The 21,645-nt window shown below is 46.4% G+C and overlaps 1 long non-coding RNA gene across 1 annotated transcript; it reads right to left on the bottom strand.

Annotated features, from left to right (window-relative positions):
- Positions 1 to 3,983: 3,983 nt before the first annotated feature.
- Positions 3,984 to 7,958, bottom strand: LOC146891858 (uncharacterized). Its single transcript, XR_014996885.2, has 3 exons — positions 7,669 to 7,958; positions 7,454 to 7,571; positions 3,984 to 5,385 (listed from the first exon to the last, which is right to left on the bottom strand). It is a non-coding gene; the product is annotated as an uncharacterized LOC146891858 (long non-coding RNA).
- Positions 7,959 to 21,645: the final 13,687 nt, after the last annotated feature.

Raw genomic sequence — 21,645 nt, 5'->3', positions numbered from 1 at the left:
ATAATGGGGTAACATAAGTTATAAGAGTTAACAAGAAGCCTGACCTAATGGGCCAATCAGCTTTATAACTTATGGAGTCGTGTGTGTGATTTCTCTTTGGGATTTGCCAGCTGTGGGGTACCAGGCAGGACGGAAACCCCAACAAGCCGGCCCCCTCATGTTACAACTGGAGGCAGGCTTTGAGAGTTTAAAGACTCAAGCCATTGCTAGTTCTGTCTCTCCATTTTTGTGCTTGGGTCAAGATCTGAGCCTTTGCTCTACCTTCACGGACTCTAACCCTCTGGAATCATAAGTCAAATAAACTATTTCTTCTGTAGGGTGCCTCGATCATGGTGTTTTATCACAGCAATAGCCCAGTAACTAACACCTCTCTACTCATTTTCTTTTTTTGTTCAGCCCATGTGATAGTACTGCCCCATATTCAGGTAGCTCTTCTTTGCTCAAGTTAAGACCTTTCTGGAAACATCTTCAAACACATCTTCTAGGTGATGAAATTCAGGTGTGCTGATAAGGAAGACTAATTACCTTAGACAAACCACACAGGTAAAATCTAGATCCTACATATGAAAGAAATTATACTTTCTCTGTCTCCCTTCCCTAACACCCTCTCCCCCATCCTTCTTTAGATATCTTCCCCTTCCCTCCACTCATGGTTCCCCTTCTATATCCTGCCATATATGTATGAATATATGTATATATCTATATTTAACAGAATAGAAAAAAACCACATATTTATCTTCTGAGTCTGGCTTATTTCACTCAACATGATTGTGCTGGATAGTTTTATGTCAAAGTGACCCAAGCTAAAGTTATCTGAAAGGAGGAAACCTAATATAAGAAAATGCTGCCAGGTGGTGGTGGTGGACGCCTTTAATCCCAGTGATTGATGTGGAAGGGCCTAGCCCATTGTGGGTTGTGCCATCCCTAGGCTGGTGGTCCTGGGTTCTATAAGAAAACAGACTGTGTGACTGGCTTTATGTTGAGGTCTTTGATCCATCTGGACTTGAGTTTTGTGCATGGTGATAGATATGGGTCTATTTTCATTCTTCTACATGTTGATATCCAGTTATGGCAGCACCACTTGTTAAATATGCTTTGTTTTTTCCATTTGATTTTTTTGCACTGAACCTTATAGAAGAGAAAGTGGGAACTATACTTAAATACATTGGCAAGGAGACCACTTCCTAAAAATAACCCCAGCCGCACAGACACTAAGAGAAATAGTTAAAAATGGGACCACCTGAAACTGAAAAGCTTCTGTAAAGAAAGGATACAGTAAACAAGACAAAACAACATTCTTATTCTTAAAGAATAAGAAAAGATCTTCACTAACCCCACATCAGACAGAGGTCTGATCTCCAAAATATACAAAGAACTCAAGAAATTGAACACCAAAAGATCACATAATCCAATAAAAAAAATGGAGTACAGACCTAAACAGAGAACTCTCAACAGAGGAATCTAAAATGGCTGAAAGACACTTAAGGAAATGTTCAATATCCTTAGTCATCAGAGAAATGCAAATCAAAACAACTCTAAGATTCTAACAACTGTAAGAATGGCCAAGATCAAAAACACTGATGACAGCTTATGCTGAAGAGTTTGTGGGGAAAAGGGAACACTTCTGCATTGCTGGTGTGGGGAAACAAGGTGGTGCAACCCCTTAGGATGTCAGTGTGGCATTTTCTCAGAAAATTAGGAGACAACCTTCCTCAAGACCCAGTAATACCACTTTTGGGTATATAGCCAAAGGATGCTCAGTTGTGCCACAAGGACATGTGCTCAACTATGTTCATAGCAGCTTTGTTTGTCATAGCCAGAACCTGGAAAAAACCTAAATGCTCCTCGGCTGAAGAATGGATAAGGAAAATGTGGTACATTTACACAATGGAGTACTACACGGCAGAAAAAAATAACAACATCTTGAATTTTGCAGAAAAATGGATGGAGCTAGAAAACATTATTTTGAGTGAGATAACCCAGACACAGAAAGACAATTATCACATGTACTCACTCATAGGTGGTTTTTTAAACATAAAGCAAAGAAAGTCAGCCTAGAAATCACAATCCCAGAGAACTTAGACAACAATAAGGATACTAAGAGAGACTTACATAGATCTAATCTACATGGGAAGTAGAAAGTAGAAAAAGACAAGATCTCCTGAGTAAATTGGGAGCATGGGGACCTTAGGGGAGAGTTGAAGGAGGGAAGGGAGAGGCAGGAAGGGAAGCAGAGAAAAATGTAGAACTCAATAAAAATCAATTTAAAAAAAAGGAAACCATCTTGAGGAGGCTGGGCTAGGGGGCAGGGAGGAGTCCTTTGCTGAACAATTAAATAAAGTGATTCTCATTTTTATCTCTGCTAAGTTTGTTCAGACAAGGTCTATCAAAACAAGGAGGCGGAGTGAGCGGTTTTTGGTCATTTAGACGGTTATAGATATTTGCCATTGTTTGGGGAGTTTATTAAGAGCTGTTATTGGTAATGGTCAAGAAAAAAAAACTGGAGGAAAGGAGGTTAGATTCAGGGATTTATTATTTCTTATTCTGAAAAGAAAAAGGAGGGCTATAGAAATGATAGGAAAAAAGATTGATTATTAAATCTATTCTTAAACAAAAAAAGCAACGACTAGTTTTAAATATTTTACATTGGTATGGATTTTGTATATTGACACCAATTTGAGGTTATTTCGTTATACTGTATGTATGTTTCTACTCTTGTTTAAGATTTTTTTACATTGATATAAATTTAAGGTTATTTTTGTTAGAACTGTACATACATTTCTACTCTTGTAGCACTTTTATGCTATGATAAAAATTATATATATACATACATATATACACACACACACACATCCACATATCCATCTATATATCTACATTAATATGAAAGTCAGTCTAGAAGGGAGGCAGGAATGACAGCTTCCAACCTTTGTGGGATTGAGGTAGGACAAAAATATTTTTATCCCAACAACTGTAGCCAGGCCCTGAAATCTTTTAGACAAGCACTCAACCACAGAACTATGTCCTTAGCCTCCCCCTACCAACCTTTTGCTTCCTGTTCTCTCATTGGTGGGGTGGGGTGGGGTGGGGTGGACCTGGCCACCAGACTTACAGACATGGCTGCAGAGGACTGTAAGGAATGGGAATCAAAAGCTTCTCCCTGCACAGACCTCACTGTGCTGCTGCCTCCTGTCCCCACGGGTGTCACATCCAGTTAGCTGGGCTGCTTTCTAAGGGAGTTTGAATGGTATACGTAGCAAGCACATTGTGCTCAACATATGAGCTCCATTTTGACAGTTTCTTTTCCTTTCCTACTTTAAAACATTTTTAATGATTTATTTATTCTTATTTTATGTGCATTGGTGTTTTGCCTGCATGTATGTCTGTGTGAAGGTGTCGTGTACTCTGGAACTGGCAGTACAGACAGTTCTGTACAGTTGTGACAGTTGTGAGCTAACTTGTGGGTGCTGGGAACTGAACTGGGTCCTCTGGAAGAGCAGCCAGTGCTCTAAACTGCTGAGTCATCTCTCTAGTCCATCTTTCTTTTTCTTTTTTAGATTTTTTTTATTTTCTATATGAGTGTCCTGTCAAAATGTATGTTTGTGGACTAGGTGTGTGCCTGCTGCCCAAGGAGGCCAGAAGAGGGCATCAGATCCCCTAGAAATGAAGTTACTGATGGTTGCAAAAAAAAGGGGGGGATTGCTGAGATCTGAGCCCAGTTCCTCTGCGAAAGCAAAATGTTCTAACTATGGGCCATCTTTCCAGCATCATTTTTGACAAGTTCTTGCTTGAGTAGAGGTAGGGTGTCCATACTATGGATAGTGCATGACATCTTTAATCTGTTTATGAATTACACACAGCTGGGCATCTGCCATCAGCAATTCCTACATCCCTAATTGTAGCCCCACCAATCAGTTAGTGAAAGACCCTAATTTCTAGGGTTCAGGAAGGATCCCCCAGACTCAATAAGCCACGCCAACGGATGCAGACAGCAAGAGGATTCTTTATTGTCAAAGGCGCCAACAGGCGACTCAGTACTCCAGTGAGACTGAGCCCCCCCTTGTATTTTTCCAGCCGGTATTTATAGGATCTCAGGGTTACACACCGGGGAAGCATAGTAACAGCAACGCCATTGGTCAACTCAAGTTAAATTAACATATGGGGTGGATCAACATCAGGACAAAAACAAGTCTACAAAATCAAGTCTACAAAACCAAGTCTACAAAAACAATTCTAAATTAAGCTAGTTTCAGCCAGTTTCTGCCCCCTTGGGTTTTGATACACAAAGGACTGGGTGTTTTTCTCAAGACTGCTTCTGCTGCCCACAGATATCCTGTTTTCATCCTCTAGGCAGGTGCAGCCGGGCTTAAGACTGCTTCTGCCGCCCACAGATAGCCTGTTTTGCCCTGGCCTGTTTGATTAAAACATCTTAAGATGGAGACTAGGTCTGGGGTCTTTCAATCTTAAGATGAAGACTAAGGTTGGGGTCTTTCATTAGGAAATGAGAAGCTTTCAATGTCTGTTACATCAAATTCTACCACACAGAAAAATCCTATCACTGCACAGCACATCACCTTGCCACTCATCTGACTGACGTCACATTAATCTCTCACATAAGGAGGCGGTACCATGGCACTTTGGACACTCTGTAAGTAAGCCTGGAGTTGGAGAGGCAGGCTGTCTTCCATCTGTCCCTTCCCGCTGACAGAAGGCACACTCCCATAGAAGAAAAAAAACTGAGGACCCACATTCTGACAAACTTGAATGTATGTACAAAAATAACAAAACAAAACTCTTGAGATTTGCAGTTGTCTAGAAAATGGGGCACATACGTTCACTGTACCTATAAGAAAATTCAGACCAGGACAACGTCATGCAACCATCCCTCCCTTACCAGCCTCAGAGGAGACACTGCCCTCTTCCTCCTTCTGTCATTCTTCAGCAACAGCCAGGTCTATCACTTTTATCACTTTTATAAAAATGTAAATTGTTTATTTATTGTGTGGGAGAGTGCGTGGCCATGCCACTGTGCTCATGTGGAGGCCAGAAAACAACTTGCAGGAGTCAGTCCTCTCCTCTTAGTGGGTCCCCGGGAAGAGAAACTCAGGGCTTCTTGCTTGACAGTCAGCACCTTACTCACTGAGCCATCTCCCCGGCCCCACGTCTACTCCTCCTAGGGTGGTGACAAGGAGAGAAGTAACACAGCAGCTGCCTTTGCCAGATGCTGCAAAACTGTGCCAAGTTGATTCCGCAATCACCTGGGAGACACAGGTGTCGAGGACAGAAACGCTGTGGTTGCCTTGCAGGGAAAGCAGTCTGCTCTCCAGCCCTTCCTGTTGTTTCAGCCTCAGTGTTGAAGTGGTAAAGGCTGCTGAGGCTCACGTCCTACACGGAGGAGTAGACACAGTGGGAACACAGTTTAAACAACAGGCAGATGAAGGTGTTGGGTGACTCAGTCCCGAGTCAGAAGCTTCAGAGCCCAGCTGCTCACCTGCCCATCAGGCTACGCTGTCCTGACGGTGATGGGTGTTCCCATCTGTCTTTTTTGTTTTCTAAGTGACCTTATCCTGAGTCACAGAGGGAAGTCTATGCTCTAACAGAGGTCTTGATCATAATGACTGAAGTATTTCTTACCTTCCCCAAAGACCTTTTAAGGCACCCAGTGGTGGGGATATCTGTACCTTTCTTGGTTATTGGAAGATCCTGCTGGTCTGAGAGATGTCTCCAGAAGATCAAGGGATGATAAAATCAGTGGTCAGAATTGGGTACATGGGTGCCCCCCAATGCATTGCTACCTGTGTGCTCTCGGCAAGCACCCCCATTTCTGGTGCTGGTCCTAATTCTGGAAAATTCTATCCAAAGCTACATTGCATATATCCTCTTAGCTTCTACAGAACAAACCAACCAATCTCCATCTTTGACTGGGCCCAGGGCACCTTCCCACCTTTATCTAATGCCCCTTTGGGTGCTTTTCCACATTGCAGAAGAGGCAAGCATCCCAAAGGCCTCACATTTGTGTCCCAGGCCCACATATAGTGAACCCTTTAAAGTGTGATTCTCAGGCCTGGATGTAAAACCTGAACTTCTGTGCCGTGTCTCCCAGGGTGTGCAGGATCTGGGGAGCATTGACAGGTGTAGGAGGAGGCTGCTTATTCATCCCGGCTGCCCAGAACCAAAATAACCACACAGAAACTACATAAACACTGCTTGGCCCATTAGCTCTAACTTCTAGTTATTGGCTAACTCTTACATCTTAATTTAACCCATTTCTAGTAATCTGTGTATGGCCACGTGGCTGTGACTTACGGGGTAAAGTTCCTAGCGTCTGCCTCTGGAGGCGGTCCCGTGACTTCTCCTGACTCTGTCCTTTTCCCCAGCATTCAGTTTAGCTTTCCCCACCTAACTCTATTCCCCTCTAGTTCTGGCAAGGGCCCAAAGCATTTATTAACCAATGCTTATCACAGCATAGAGAGGGAAATTCCACATCAGACAGGGCCACTTTCTCCACTTCAAGTAATCTTTGGGATGGACACTGAGAGAGTGTGAACCATGAAGATGGGAGCCACAGTGGGAATGAGGGAGCAACAAGACATGGGAGGCCAAGGACTTCCAGGAGCAGCCAGAGTCAGCAGAGGAAGAAAGAACTCTCCCTGGCTTCTTCGGGAGACAGGAAATCCCTGTGGCCTCTTAACCCCGAGCTTCAGCTTACGGACAGCAGCAACAACAACAAAACAACTTATGTTTCTTTATATGACAGTTGGGGTCTTTTCTAGAACACTTTGCCTGCTCTCCAATGGGGAATCTCTGAGAATGAAAGAGTTTTCCTTGCACAGTTTTTGTGTGTGGTCCCTTGTCACCTGAAGGTCACAGTTGGCACCGATTGCTGACACCGACAGCTGACCTGGTCACAGAGGGTGTGCTGGTTAGAACAGGGACAGCACCCATAGGCTCATAGATTTGGATACTTGGCAGTTGGCAGAATTGCTGGAGAAGCACTGGGGTGTGTGTGTTGGAGGAGCTATGTCACTTGGGGGCTGGCTTTAAAGTTTCAAAAGCCTGTGTTATTTCCAGAGATCATACATGCCACCCCCCTTCCCCGTCTCCCACTAGCAGACAAATGAGAGCTCCGAGCTCTTCCTGCCACCATGCCTTTGCTCTACCATTGTGATTCTAATGCTCTGAAGCTGTAAACTGAAATTAAATTTCTTCTTTTGTAAGTTACCTTGGTCGTGGCATTTTATCACAGCCATAGAAACTTAAAACAAAGAGATGCTTTTTGGCTAGACACAGAGTGGGGTCAAAAGCTAAACCTGAGACCTCAATACCCCTGGGGTCTTAATACAGCAGGAGGTCAAAGATCATCAATATGGCTTATTTACTTTCTCCTTCAATATTTAGTGTGATTTCTGTTGACTTTTCTTTCCAAGGCTTTGGCAGAGAGGGAGAAACTAACCTTTGAGTGTTGTTCTGGATCTGCAGGGCAAATGTGCTGGGTCAACTTACAAAATTGATGCTGACAGTGTTGGCTCCATCTTCAGTGAGGCCAGGACACCATGCCTGTAAGTATGTCCCTGGGGATGGCAGGAAGACAAGACAGTAATGCCAGGCCCACATAATCCACAGAGCAATATAGTCTCACCTCAGCAAGCTCACCCTTGAGCCTCCTACCTGTGGGATAGCTGGCATACTCCAGCGGCCTCCTAAAGTTCTGGAAGAAGTATTCCCTTCCCCATCTACATGGCGGGACCTACCAGTTCACCGCAGAATGAGAAACTGGAAAAGCTGATTGTGTCCCGAGGCCTGCAAGCGCAGGTTTTAAATCCAGGCACGAAGAAACGTCATCTCCTAACACTCCCTCCTAATTGACCCTAGACCTACAGTCCCCTCCCGGAATTTTTCACAAAGCCCTCTAAGGAAAGAGCCCAGCCTCCTCCCCTGCACTGTGGCTTCTGAGAGTAAAGTAACAGGAGGTACAGCTTCACTGGAGGGCATCCAGGAGCCGCACTCCCCTTCCACAACTTCTGAGTCATCGGAATCCCCGCCCTCTCCCCAGCCCTCCCCACTGCCTTCTGTACAGAAGGCATTGCACTGTCAGGGAGGAAGCCAGCTCAGAGGCTAGGGTGGTGCTAGCCAACTACTTTTAGGCTTGAGTTGCTTGTCTTTGCTGCCTGGAATGCTGACCACACTCTGGACCACAGAGTGTTCCTCTCCTAGGTGTACTGCATGCCTTGGACCGGGACTCCGTGGTCTCCTGGCTGTGCCCTCCTTACCCTTCCAAAATTCCTGCGATGCATGAACAGAAATGCCAAGCCAACCACCCAACCACCCTGCAATGTTCACGGTACCCACACAGTCTTTCCCTACAAGCTGTCCCTTGTTTCATGTCCAGCATGAAGGAGGATTAAAGGGGTTTCTGGCTTCTGCTGCTGTGCACTGTGTACTGTGACTGTACTGTGTACTGCTGCAGTGCTGGCTGGTAATGGTATGTTCTGTGGCCTTGAGTCCAAGCCAGGACACCGCTTATTGGACGCATTGTGACCCCAGGACATGCACCACCCTCACAGGCTAAGCTTCAGAGAAGGCCAATTCCTTTCAAGTGTTCTCACTTCCTCTCCAAATGACCCTAAGTGGTCCCTTTGCTCTTTCTGATTCCACTGTCTGCCTCTTTGACATCCGCCCTTTCTTTTCAAATGTACCAGCAATTTTGTTTTTGCTTCCATCTCCCCAGGAAAACCTGGGTACATCTCATCAGGGCTGTCCAGCCCTTTCATCTTCTTGTCTTCCTTTCCACCGGAGGGAGGTCTTTTTAAATAATTAATGTCTGGAGAATCTGATACATGCATGCAGCATGGTTTGATTATATTCACATCGTGTTATGCTTCCTGACTCACCTCAGATCCAGCCTCAGCCTTAACACTCTTTTTTCCTTCCACTGAATTTGCGCTGCCTTGTACTGCTGGGTGTGGGGCTCTTCACCGAGCGCGGTCAACTTAGCATGGGACACACCCTTAAAGAAAACCCTCTCACTTCCTCAGAGGACTTCAGCTGGCTATAGCTGCCAGAAAAGTACTCTTAAGACCTTCCTCCCTAGCTCACTCTAAATGAGCTCCATTTAGTTTTTGTCTGGATGGGGAGAGTGGGCTACTGGAGTTACACAGTCACTGTGTGAGGGTCGGTGTGTGATTTGAGCTGCAATAGTGTTCTCTTTTATGAACTTGAGTGCCCTCATGTTTGGTGCACCGATGTTTTGTATTGGTAGATTTTTTCCTTTAATGAGCATGTAATGTATTTCTCTATCTATTCTGATTAGGTTTGTTTTGAAGACCATTTTGTCGGATATTGAAATGGCTGCACCTGCTAGCTTCTTGACTCCATTTGCTTGGAATATCTTTCTCCATCCTTTTCTCCTGAGGTGATGGCTATCCTTGATGTTAATGCGTGTTGTTGGATGCAGCAGAGGGATGGATCCTGTCTTCTAAACCAATCTGTTAGTCGTCTTTTTCTTGGGGAACTGAGATCACTAGTGAGCAGTGCCCACTGGTTTCTGTTGTTTTGCTGTTGTGGTGTGGGTTTTCTCCCCTCCTTTGATTTACTGGGATTGCTTACTCCTGTGCCTTCTCAGATGTGGTCAATATCTTCAGACTGGAGTCTTCTTTTTAATGTCTTCCGTGGAGCTGGATTTGTAGATAGATGCTGCTTAAATTTGGTTTTGTTGTGGAATACTTTTCTTTTTCCATCTATTGTGTTTGATAATTTTGCTCGGTACAGTGGTCTGGGCGGCATTTGTGGTCTCCTAGAGTTTGTGGAACATCCATCTAGGCCCTTCTGACTTTTATAGTCTTTACTGAGAAGTCAGGGGTTATTCTAATGGGTCTGCCTCTATATGTCATTTGGTCTTTTTTCCCTTCCAATTTTTGTTCATCTTTCTTTGTTCTGCATTTTTAGAGTTTTGAACATTGTATGTCAAGGAGAATTTCTTTTCTGGTCCTGTTTATATGGCCTACTTTATGCTTCTTGTACTCCTTCTTTAGGTTAAAGAAATTGTTTTCTGTGATTTTAATTAATGAAAATATTTCCTCTGCCTTTGACCTGAAGATCTTTTCCTTCCTCTGTTCCTATTATTTGCAGATCTGTTTTTTTCATAGTGTCCTAGATTTCTTGGATGTTTTGTGCTTGGTTCTTTTTTCTTTTTTCTTTCTTTTAGATTTAACACTTTCTCTCTAATTGGGCTGTCCATTTCTTCTACCTTGTTTTCAACATCTGCAGTGCTCTCTTCCATGTCTTGTATGCTGTCAGTGAAGCTTACTTAGCTTCCTGAACTATTGACAGCCAGTTGCCTCTCAGTTTACAGTTCTTTAGTGACTTACCTCTGTTTCCCCATCTTGAACCACTTCCACTATGTCATTCCACTATTTCTTGGTATTTGCAAAGACTTCATTAAGGGATTCATTCATGTCCCCTTTAAGGCCCTTGAATATATTCATAATTGCTTTTTGGAAGTCCTCGCCTTGGGCTTCAGCTCTGACGTGTCTCAGGCCTGCTGCAGTGGGGTTACCGGGTTCTGTGAAGGTACATTGCCTTGGTTCTCCATGTTTGTACTTTTGCATGGGTCTCTAGATAGTTGGGATGAGGGTGAATGTGATTCTAGGTGTTCACATCTGCTCTCATTCTGTTCCTTGGTTTCTGTTGCCCTCTCTGGGTCTTTGGAGAGTGTGTTGGCTGTGACTACCTGGTAGAGAGTGCTTTCTCAGGGGGTGGCTGGCAGTGAGGAATAGAGATAGGCTAAAAAGAAAGGCTGAACAGCTGGGGGGGTTCTTAAGGATCCTGCCCACACCAAGCTGTGGGAAGTTGGACTTGGAGGTGTGGTGGGGAGAGGGAATTGTGCAAGTAGGCTGCAATAAGACAAAGAATAATCTGGAGAAATAAGAATAACAGGGCTGGGAGACCCTGGGTCCCAACCAAGATTTGGAATCTCTGGTAAACAGAGTCAGGGTGGGAGGTGCTTGTTACAGCCTGAGGGTGGGAGAGAAGAGATCATGATGTAGGGCAGGAAGGAAGAGGGAATCTCCTATCTGAGACCCTGAGGTGTGGCCACTGGGGTCCCAGGTAGAAAGTGTACAAAGGAATGGGGGTGGGGTAGAAGGGAGGCCCGAGAGGACCCACTGGAAAGAGGAAAGCTGTGCTCAATGCAAGTTTTGGTGGGTGCTAGGAACTGGAGGAAGGGAAGAAGGAGAGCCACCTGCAAGGTATCCACTACGGGGCTGGGGTGGAAACAACACATATCCTTAGACCAAAATTCTGAAGTCAGGATACCTTTAAAATACGTATGTTGGTTACTTAGCTCCTTGACAGTCAAAAAATTCAAAGAAAACACAATAATATACATAATCCAGACTCTCTGTGCATTCTTTATCTTTATGTGGCTTATTTGTTTTAAATCTATTATTTTTAATATTTATTCTATTATCTTTATTCCTTTAATCTATGACTGTCTTACTCTGTCTCTTTAAAGACTTTGTTTCATTTTTATAAACAATTTACTTCTTTTTATAGCTCTCTGTACTTGTTTTCTTCTCTCGCCCAAGCCTACATACATTTATCCATTTAAAGATCTTTAAAGAACCCATTTAAAGGTCTTTTCCATTTGAATCTGTCTTTATTGCATATCTGTAATTATTTTCTAACCAGAACTGCTTCTTAAAATGCTAAGCTAAGCGCTTTTTATGAACTTAAGTGGCACCATTGCTAGGGCAAATACGCCACAGCCTTCTTGTCCTGCCCAGTCTGACATGGCAGAGCTGTTCACTGCCTCTGAGAGCCATGCTCAGAGCCCCATTTTTAGGTACACAGCCAGTCTATGTTGCCATTAAGCAAGTTGTAGCACACAAATACCATTTAAATGTTCGATAGCTGGACCTCCAGAAAGAGTCAGAGTTAGCGCTGGAAGCACTGCCCAGAAAGCTGGCATTTCAAAAAGGCATGGCTTTTTTTTTCTGCTACTGCTGAATCAAGAAAAACCTCTCTTAAAGGAGTCATGCCTCTGCTTGCTTCCAGCAAACAGAGCCCACCCAAGAAAATGCCGCTACCCAACCATGCTTACCTCTGTTCTTTTGTGTCTAGGATTCCTTTTTAAGCTTTCTCAGGTTTAAGGTGGCTTTTAGTTGGCCATGTGGGTGCCAGTTTGTTGTATGGAGGCCGCTGGTTAGTTTCTTGTCACTTAGCCCCAAAATAATCACACAGAACTGTACTACTTAAACCACGGCTCCCCCCCCACACATTAGTTCTAGCTTCTTATTGGCTAACTCTTTTTTTTTTATGATAAACTGATTGGCCCATTAGCTCAGGCTTTGTATTAACTCTTTTTTTTATTAATTTATAAAAGTTTCCATTTCTGCCCCTCCTCCCAACACCCTCCCACTCCCCCCACTCCCCCTCCCCCTCCCTCTCCAGTCCTAAGAGCAGTCAGGGTTTCCTGCCCTGTGGGAAATTCAAGTTCCTCCCACCTCCCTCCAGGTCCAGGAAGCTGAGCATCCAAACAGACTAGGATCCCAAAAATTGGCTAACTCTTACATCTTAATTTAACCCATCTCAATTAATTTGTGCATCACCACGAGGTCATGGTCTACCAGCAAAGTATCAGCACATCTGTCTCCAGTGGCAACTCCATAGCTTCTCTTTGACTCTTTCTCCTTCCTCCCAACATTCAGTTTAGTCTTCCCTGCCTACCTAAGTTCTGCCCTATCAACAGGCTAAGGCAGTTTCTTTATTAACCAATGGTATTCACAGCATACAGAAGGGATCCCATATCAGAGAGAGAGAAAGAGAGAGAGAGAGAGAGAGAGAGAGAGAGAGAGAGAGAGAGAGAGTCAGAGAGAGCACCACTGTTTCTTTTTGGCAGTCAGAGAACAACTTTCAATGGGGGGAATTCTCTCTTTCCACGATGGAGGTCTCAGGACTCAAACTCGGGTCATCTGGCTTGGCAGTAAGTGGCTTTACCATCTCACTGGCCCTCTCTGCTCTCTCTCTCTCTCTCTCTCTCTCTCTCTCTCTCTCTCTCTCTCACACACACACACACACACACACAAAAACCACACACATGCTATTTTCTCTCTTTCAAGATGTCTGTGTTTTGTGTGTGTGTGTGTTGACAGATTGTTTGTGCTCTAACATATAAAGCTTGCCTGGTGATTAGAGGGTGGAGCTAGTTACTAGTTAACCATAGAGGCCAGGAAGTGGTGGAACACACCTTTGATCCCAGCCCTTGGGAGACACAAGCCTTTAAACCCCGCACTAGGGAGGTAGAGACAGGAAATGATATGGCTAGGTGGAGAGAGGAATATAAGATGGGAAGAGACAGGAGGTCAGCCCTTTTGGTTTGAGATTTTGTGAGGTATGAACTCTAGTGGCTGACTGCTCTGATCTTTCAGCTTTTACCTTGATATCTGATATCTGACTCCAGTTTTTTTTTAATTATTAAGACCAATTAGAATGCTCTCTCTCTCTCTCTTTCTCTCTCTCTGTGTGTGTGTGTGTGTTTGTGTGTGTGTAAGCATGTGGAGGTTGGAGGACAGCTTACGGGAGTCAACTGTCTCCTGCTACGTAGCTTCCAGGGATCCCGCTAGTGGTCAGGCTGATAACAGGCACCTGTACTCACTGTGCCATCCTGCCATCCTGCCCCCAATATTGTTTCTTTAGACAACTGTAGTAGGGGGCTGCGGGCAGGCCTGCTTTTCGCCTCACCCGGCTCTCGCATGGCTAGCTTAGTCCCAGAAATAACAACACACAAATTGTATTCATTTAAGTACTGCCTGGCCCATTATCTCTAGAGAGTTAGTTACTGACTAACTCTCCTATCTTGATATTAACCCACTTCTAATAATCTGTGTAGCACCACGAGGTGGTGGCTTACTGGAAAAGATTCAGCATGTCTGATCTGGTGGCTGGCTCCATGGCATCTGCCTCATAGCCCTCTTCCCAGCATTCTGTTCTGTTTACTCCGCCTACCTAATTTTCTGTCTTATCAAGGGGCCAAGGCAGTCTCTTTATTGACTAATGAAAATAACACAATAGACAGATAACCCTCCTCCATCCGACAACATCCCTTACTGGCCTGCAACTCATCAAGTAAGCCTGACTGTCTATTCAGTGAACCCGAGGATCCTCCTATCTCCATCTCCCCATCACTAGGATTACAAGTGTGAATCGTCACATGGGTTTCGGTCATCAAACTCAGGTTCGCATGCTCTTTAACAATGGGCTCTCTCTCCAGTCCCTCAGGTCACTCTTTTCTACATAATATATTTTAACTTCTTTGCCATGGCGGCAGGGCCAGTGTGTGGACCTGCTCATCGTTGTCCCTTGTCGCAGAAAAGGTTACCAGAACCTTCCCTACAATGCACTTGACTTCTGACCTTTTCTGCTGTTCATCTTTCTCCATCAACAGGAATCCTGGGAAATCTTTCCTGTGCTGTGTGGCTCACGATAGTCCCAGTGTAGACAGAGTGACTTTGACTCCTGTGATTTGTCACCAACAAGCACACTGTGGTCTTGTTCTTCAGTCCATGGGTCCATGATGCCTGTCCTGCCCCATGTCCTCCTACTCCATCACTTGACCCTTGACCTTCAGCATTCGGTCCCACACTCATCCCTGGCCCAGTGAAACCAGACTGGCTCCTCTCATACCACTTTCTGCAGTGTCTCCAGCTGCTACTGGGCATGTCAGCCGAGGCTCCTGAGCCCACATACGTACTGAATAAACTCCAAGAGGATAGGATGTCTCCTGGACTAGGAACCTTTCCTCCCTGGGACCCCACTCAGAAGGAAGGAAGGCACAAGGGTGTGTGTGTGGCCCACTCCACAGACCACCTGAAAACTTGGCCCTCCGCTCTGAATGCATGAGGCAACTTCATGCTTTCTTTGTTCTTGTAAATCTTATTTTTTGTTTGTTTTTGTTTGTCTTTCCAGTTTCCACTGCATGTTCAAATCTTGGATATCATTTCAAGTTCAGGAATTTCCTTTGAGTTCATTCCTTCTCAGCATCATGTTCTGACCTTGGTCAATCTGATGCCTTCCTCCCAGGATCTGACGCTACAATAAAGACTCCTAAATGAAGGGTACACGACACACAAGGCCCATGCCCCTGAACTTACCTGGGAGTATCCCAAGGATCCCATCCACAGGACATACAGCCTCAAGCCCTCGTGAAGGGAGTGACTGGTTTTACCATCCAGAAATCACCCTCTGTAGGGTTGCTGTGTAATGGTTCAAATGCCATCTCCTGCCTTGCTGCACCCCTGGCAACAGGGCAAACACTTTCAGGTCATAGGAAAACGTCTGAGCTCTGAGCACACTTAGTCCAAACTTCAGACTTGGGGTCAGTCAATGTTTGAAGCTAGAGTCACCCTGGGGGCCCCCATCAAAGCCATTGTGACTCCGGACACTTGGGAGTTTGCGGGGGCATGGAAAATTCACCTAGTAACCTTGATAAGGAACTTTCTGACCTGGGACCTGACTCAGGAGGAGCAGGAGACCCAATTCCCCAGTGGGTCAGAGAGGACTGATTGCTGGCAAGGCAAGATGCTATGCTTTCCACCCCCAGGATGTGAGCACCCTAGGGTGCTTCTCAGGTGGACACTGCAATGTTTAGTTAGGGTCCCAGGCATCCTCTCAGGCTCTAGTGAGAACTTCACACAGCCATGAAGCCCCTAGGCTGTGAGTCATAGGGGCTGTTCCAGCCAGTTTCTACATCTCCTTTATTCCCAGCACAGGGTAGGCCTCGAATGGAAAGACCCTGAACAAGTGCTGTCTGCAGCACAAATGATTAGCCCACGGAAGCATCTAGAAGACCAGCAGCATCAGACAGCACTATCCTTCAGGCTCTGCCTTCTTCTGAGATTCAGCATCACGTAGTCTGTGTTCATCTCTCTGTGTCCTCACTCTGGTGGCATCTCAGTCTGCCTAGAGTCCTCAAGAGGTTCCTCCCTGGCTTTGCACAACTCAGTGACTGAGGCTTCCCCGTGTCATTATTTATGGGCTGCTTTCAGCACAGTTTTGTTCCTGGAGAGAGGGCGGTGTCTGAGGGGGCTTTCAGAGGCCTGCAGACTGAGGATTTATGCCTCTCAGGCAGCAGAGGAAGCGGCTAGAAAGCACCTGACAGAGCTGAAAAATTAAGACGTCTGCTTCCTGAATCCACAGGCCGAACGCCCCTCAACCTTGCTGCCTGGCTTCTCCTCACCACGCTCAGTCACACCTAATACAGATGAAGGGCGGTGTGAATCTAAGGCGACTCTGCCAGACTCCCTCACACTAATTCCTGTAAATGATGTAGAACATTCCAGTTCCCCCAGGAAGTTTGCCGTGACTGTCGCCTCCCAGCTACCGCTGTGGATTTCTGTCTAAAAAGTCCACACTTGTCCTGGGATGGATCCTGAGGAGAGCTGATCTTGCTGTGTGCTTCCTGTCAGGTTGGAGCCCATGCTACATTCTTACTTTCCCTTCACAGGATTGAAGAAGGACTTTAGAGGGGTCTCTCAACTCCCCCACCTTTACATTCCCCCTCCCCTGAGCTGGCTCAGCAGAGACTCAAGGCCAACGAAAGTATGGGGTAGAAGCCAGGTGATGGTAGAGCTTTGCAGAGCAAAGGCCTCTAGCTGTGATGAGGTGTTCAGCTGGCTTGTGTCTGCCAAGCCTTCTGAAACACAGGAGTGAATGTGTGGAATGTCCATGCGAGCATGCCAAGAAGAACGGGGGGAGAGGGTGGTACAAGGATTCAACGACCCAGAGGGTAAAGGGGGGTCATCTGTGGCGTTCCTGCTGTACCATGGCCCTGTGCTGGGACTGGAATTCATGGTGTCTTCTGTGTCCCTTAAAGGACTGTTCCTTTCAACACCTGCCTTACCTTGGGTTTCTATGGTTGTGATAAAAATGTCATGACCAACCAGGCAGAGGCGATGTACACCTTTAATCCCAGCATTCCTGAGGCAGAGACAGGCAAATCTCTGCGAGGGCAAGGTCAGTCTGGTCTACACAGTGAGTTCCAGGATGGCCAGGGCTGCACAGTCAAACCCTGTCTAGGATAAAACAAAATAGAAAGACATCGTGACCAAAGTCAGCTTGGGGATGTTAGATCAGGATGGTGGGGGCCACATGGAAACACCTACAGAAGCTCATGAGAGCAGGGAAGGGCAGCGGTCTCTCGGAGGGAGGGGAGACTCTGTCCTTAAGTACTGGGGATTGGGGTTTCATAGGGCACAAGAGAGAAGTTTGGAGGTGAGGATTAGATTTCCTAGGCAGATCTGCTCCCCTATAGTCTCGGGGATTGGTATGTTGATCTTTTAATCAGGGGTTCCTGGGTCCTCACATCCTATAGACCTTATTGGTGTGCCAACTTTCCTCTCGGGACTTTTCAGTCCACCTACGGTTTTGGGGGTTTATTAACCCTTTATTCTGGATACCGAGGATATCAAAAGGAAGAGTGTGCCATGTTCACCTGGCTGTTTCCTGCCGAACTGGGGCAGAGTCCAGTTATTAGGGTCCTCGAGATCTAGGGGGGCCTGTGTTGGACTGACTTCAGGTAGCAGGAGAATTTTGGCTTGAACAGCTGTGGTAGGTGTGATTGCTGACGCGCACTCCCAGAGAAACCTTGAAAAATATTCATTTCACTAGACAGAGGGCTACAGTGAGTGAGATAACAACAGATAAGAGGATATGGTGGGGTGGGGGGATGGGGGGGACCCAGCCAGAGCAGCTATGTGCTAATGTGGACCTGGGGCTGGCAGGAGGAGCTTCAGCAAACTTTAAAAGACAGGGTAAACATCCAGCGTGAGGGTCATAGGGAGGAAAGGTGTGGCTGTGGGGTGGAGCCAGAGTAGGAGGGGACCAAGGTCTACCCATAGGAGGAAGTTTGGCATTTTTTTTTCTGGTCCCTAAGTCTTTGGACCCCATTTCAAATTAGTGTTGTGGGGTATTTGTACACTGTGTGAAGGTGTATTGCTGTGATTGGTGTAGTAAAAAGCTGAACAGCCAATAGCTAGGCAGGAAAAATAGGTGGGACTTGTGGGCAGAGAAAGGGAGAGGAGGAGGAAGCTAGGCAGGTGAGAAGCGCTAGGAGACAAAGGGAGGAAATGGGTGCAAGATGAAAGAAAGGTAATAAGCCACAGGGTAAGATGTAGATTAATAAAAGCAGGTTAATTTAAGTTATTAGAACTAGTGGGAAAGGCTTAAACTAAGGTCGAATTTTCATAATTAATAAATCTCCGTGTCATTATTTGTCAAAAGAAAGTCTGACTACAAACCGGTTTAGATTTGTTGGTACAAAAGCATAGTTGTCCCTGAGGGAGGGTACAAATCTCACAGTTAGCAGGGTCCGGACGTTGAGTCCTCTTTAGTTTTGGAGTTCTGCAAAGTTGGTCCCCAAGGCTGTTAAGCTGACATGAAATTTCTTTAAGGTCTTCTGAGAGCTGGTGAATCAGAGAGGTTAACTGTACAAAGAAGCCTCCGTCCAGATGTTCTAGTTCTGAATTCTAGGGAAAATACCCAGAGCAGCAAGAGAGGGGATGGGTCAGTGACCCATTAGTCCCTTTTCAGAGGCCACCTGACCTGCTGTCAGGAGTGGAACACAGATCTGTCTTAACTGATTCGAGTTGACAGGAGAGGTGAGGTAGAGAGGGCAGCAGAAAGAGTGTGTGTTGGGAGCCACCTGGAGGCACAGGTTGGTCCTGCAGTTTGGAGGTAGCCACGTGGGGCTGAGCACCCTTGCCTGCACATGCTCAGACCAGCAGAATGGCATTAACCAATCAGGACAGCGTTCAAGCTGCTCCACCGTTTAAAAGCAGATGCCTCGGGACCCTACTTCCTCTCTCTAAGCTTTCTCTCGTCCCTGCTCTATCGTCCCTTCCCCCAATTTTCCTCAAGGGAATGCTCCAAATAAAGATGTGACCAGAGAAGGAATTCTCGTTTTTGGTGGCGTTCATTCCTGCTGGACAGGATGGCGCCCCGCAACTGGTGCTCGAAACTCCGGGACGCTGAGGGACCCTGACAACTACGCCGGGGGACCCTGAGAAAGCCCGGGAGAAAAAGCCAAGATCAGACACCAGCACAGAGAGCCTTGAATTTCAGAACTCTGAGAACATGGAGCGGTGAGTGACGTCTGTGAATCCCCAGAAAGGGGAGGAAAAGAAATGTAAAAAGGAATTTCAAAGGATAGGCCTAAATAGAAAAGAAAATACAAAAAAAATCAAAGTTAAGGTATCTGAAAGAAGGTACAAAAAGCAACGGGGAAGAAAAATCCCTTAAGTTCAGTGCAGGTGGAGCTGAGAAAAAGCGAGGTTTACGGTTGGGAGATCCGCGGCTTCCTCCGTGCATACTCGCTGATAGAGACTGGAGGCAACAGTCTCGTAGGGAGGCAAACTTGATCACTGCCTTCCCTATTCTTAAAGAGCCACAGAGCTTTTGGAGGTGATTTTCGCCTAATTTTGTTAAGAGAGCTCAGTCTCTGGCTCTCACGTACAAAAAACTTTAATTTTTGACTGAGAAAGACAAGCTGCTTGATCGTGCTGAGAGTGCTGGCGGCAGCCGGCCCGCCTTTGAGCGGTAATGCCTGATTAGAAACACGGAAGTGGGCCAGGCACGGTGGTGCACACCTTTAATCCCAGCTACTCAGGAGAGAGACGCAAAATTGCACTCTCCAGTGCTAGCTCGTTCGGGAGGCGTGGCCATGCTGGCCGGTTGCTGGCGGGGAGTTTGCTGGGGGCCTACGGAAAGCCAGATCGCCATGGCGACGGGCAGGCTAAAGTCCGTGTGACATCAGAGGCTATATGTCCCGGCCTTCTGGCGGGGCTATGGTTTTTGGAGAACTTTTTCAGCACCTGAGCGGACTCGCCTGACTGAGGCGGAAGCTGCGTGGTGAGCAGCGGCGCCATAGAAGGCAAAGAGGAGCTGAATCGGCTCTGCGGAAAAACTGTGTTTCCATAGCAACATGGGCGAGCGGGGAGGTGAGTTCCCAGAGAACGGGGCTCTGCGCGCAGGCGGACCGGGCAGGAGAAGCCCCCCCACGGGTGGGCGGATGCCCCCCCTCGCCGGAGCCGGCGGTGCGAGTTCATTGCCTGAGGTGAAACGGCGAGCCCGCGCAAGGCCCGGGGCGGAGCCATGCCTTTGGGCCATGCGGAGCGCGCCATTATGGGCTTCAGAGGCGGAGCTGTGGCAGCCGCCGCTGTCCGCTGCTGCCGCCGCCCTCAGCCAAGGTCGCCAAAAATTTAGTCAGATAAAAACATTTGTCGCCAAAAATTCAGTCAGATAAAAACATTTATCCCCTAAACAACGTCCCTTCGTCAGCAGGAAGTAGCCAGATCGATGCTACGCCCATTCTCCCTTAAAGAACTGGTCGTGATTATCATAATAAAGGCATGTTTACCTGGTTACCGTATCCTAGGTAACAAAGAAAGGCGGACCTTTTGCCTGAGGCACCTGGTGAGATAAACAATGCTACCTAGAGGTTTTTCCATCTGAATAGGGGAGCTGGAGAGATGGCTCAGAGGTTAAGAGCACTGACTGCTCTTCCAAAGGTCCTGAGTTCAATTCCCAGTGACAACTGCTTTGGTTTTTAAACAATAGAGGGGGACTACACTACCAGTGACAGCTTCCCCCAGAGAAAGGATTTCTCTTGCATTCTATACACTTAATTTTTAATTCAAAATTTTGCTGGTACAGGCAAACAAGATTTGCTTTTTGAAGCAGAGACCTGCAGATCTCTAAGTTCAAAACCAGCCTACTTCCAGTACTGATTGTGCTGAATTTTTACACTGAGAGTTTTTAATACTCTTAAATGTTTATTTGGGAGGAGAGTTTTGTTTATGTTTTTCTAGGAATGCTGACATACATCTGGATGCCAGCGAGACCGACCAGAGAGATAAAGAAGACGACCCAGTGGATGCTGAGTGTCCTGCTGTGGAAGATTCATGCGGAGACAGCAGAGATGACCTTCTGGGCAGTGCCAAGAGCAGCTGTTTCACAACATCGACTTGAGCAACACCCTGTGCAACCTCTTATCTCTTACTCTACTTTGCCTTTTCCTTCCTTAGGAATGGGTGGGAGCAGAGATATCCTTGGCATGCTGCGTCTAGGTGGGGACCAGATTGGAAAATAGTTTTGCCTTATTGCTCTTAAAGACAATAATTAGGGGGAGATGTTGGGAGCCACCTGGAGGCACAGGTTGGTCCTGCAGTTTGGAGGTAGCCACGTGGGGCTGAGCACCCTTGCCTGCACATGCTCAGACCAGCAGAATGGCATTAACCAATCAGGACAGCGTTCAAGCTGCTCCACCGTTTAAAAGCAGATGCCTCGGGACCCTACTTCCTCTCTCTAAGCTTTCTCTCGTCCCTGCTCTATCGTCCCTTCCCCCAATTTTCCTCAAGGGAATGCTCCAAATAAAGATGTGACCAGAGAAGGAATTCTCGTTTTTGGTGGCGTTCATTCCTGCTGGACAGGATGGCGCCCCGCAAGTGTGCCTCTGAGAGAGGCCAGGATAAACCTTAGCGGCTGGCAAAGATCCCAACATTTGATGACATTTGATAACAGGATGTACCTTGGAGTGTGTTGTGTGAGCTAACAGCTGTGGCATACAAGGGTGAGACAGGAATACTGTGATAA

Source organism: Myodes glareolus, chromosome 13 (assembly GCF_982192425.1).
Source record: "Myodes glareolus chromosome 13, mMyoGla1.1, whole genome shotgun sequence".
NCBI lineage: Eukaryota > Metazoa > Chordata > Mammalia > Rodentia > Cricetidae > Myodes > Myodes glareolus.
This window is presented reverse-complemented; position numbering and strand designations above follow the sequence as displayed.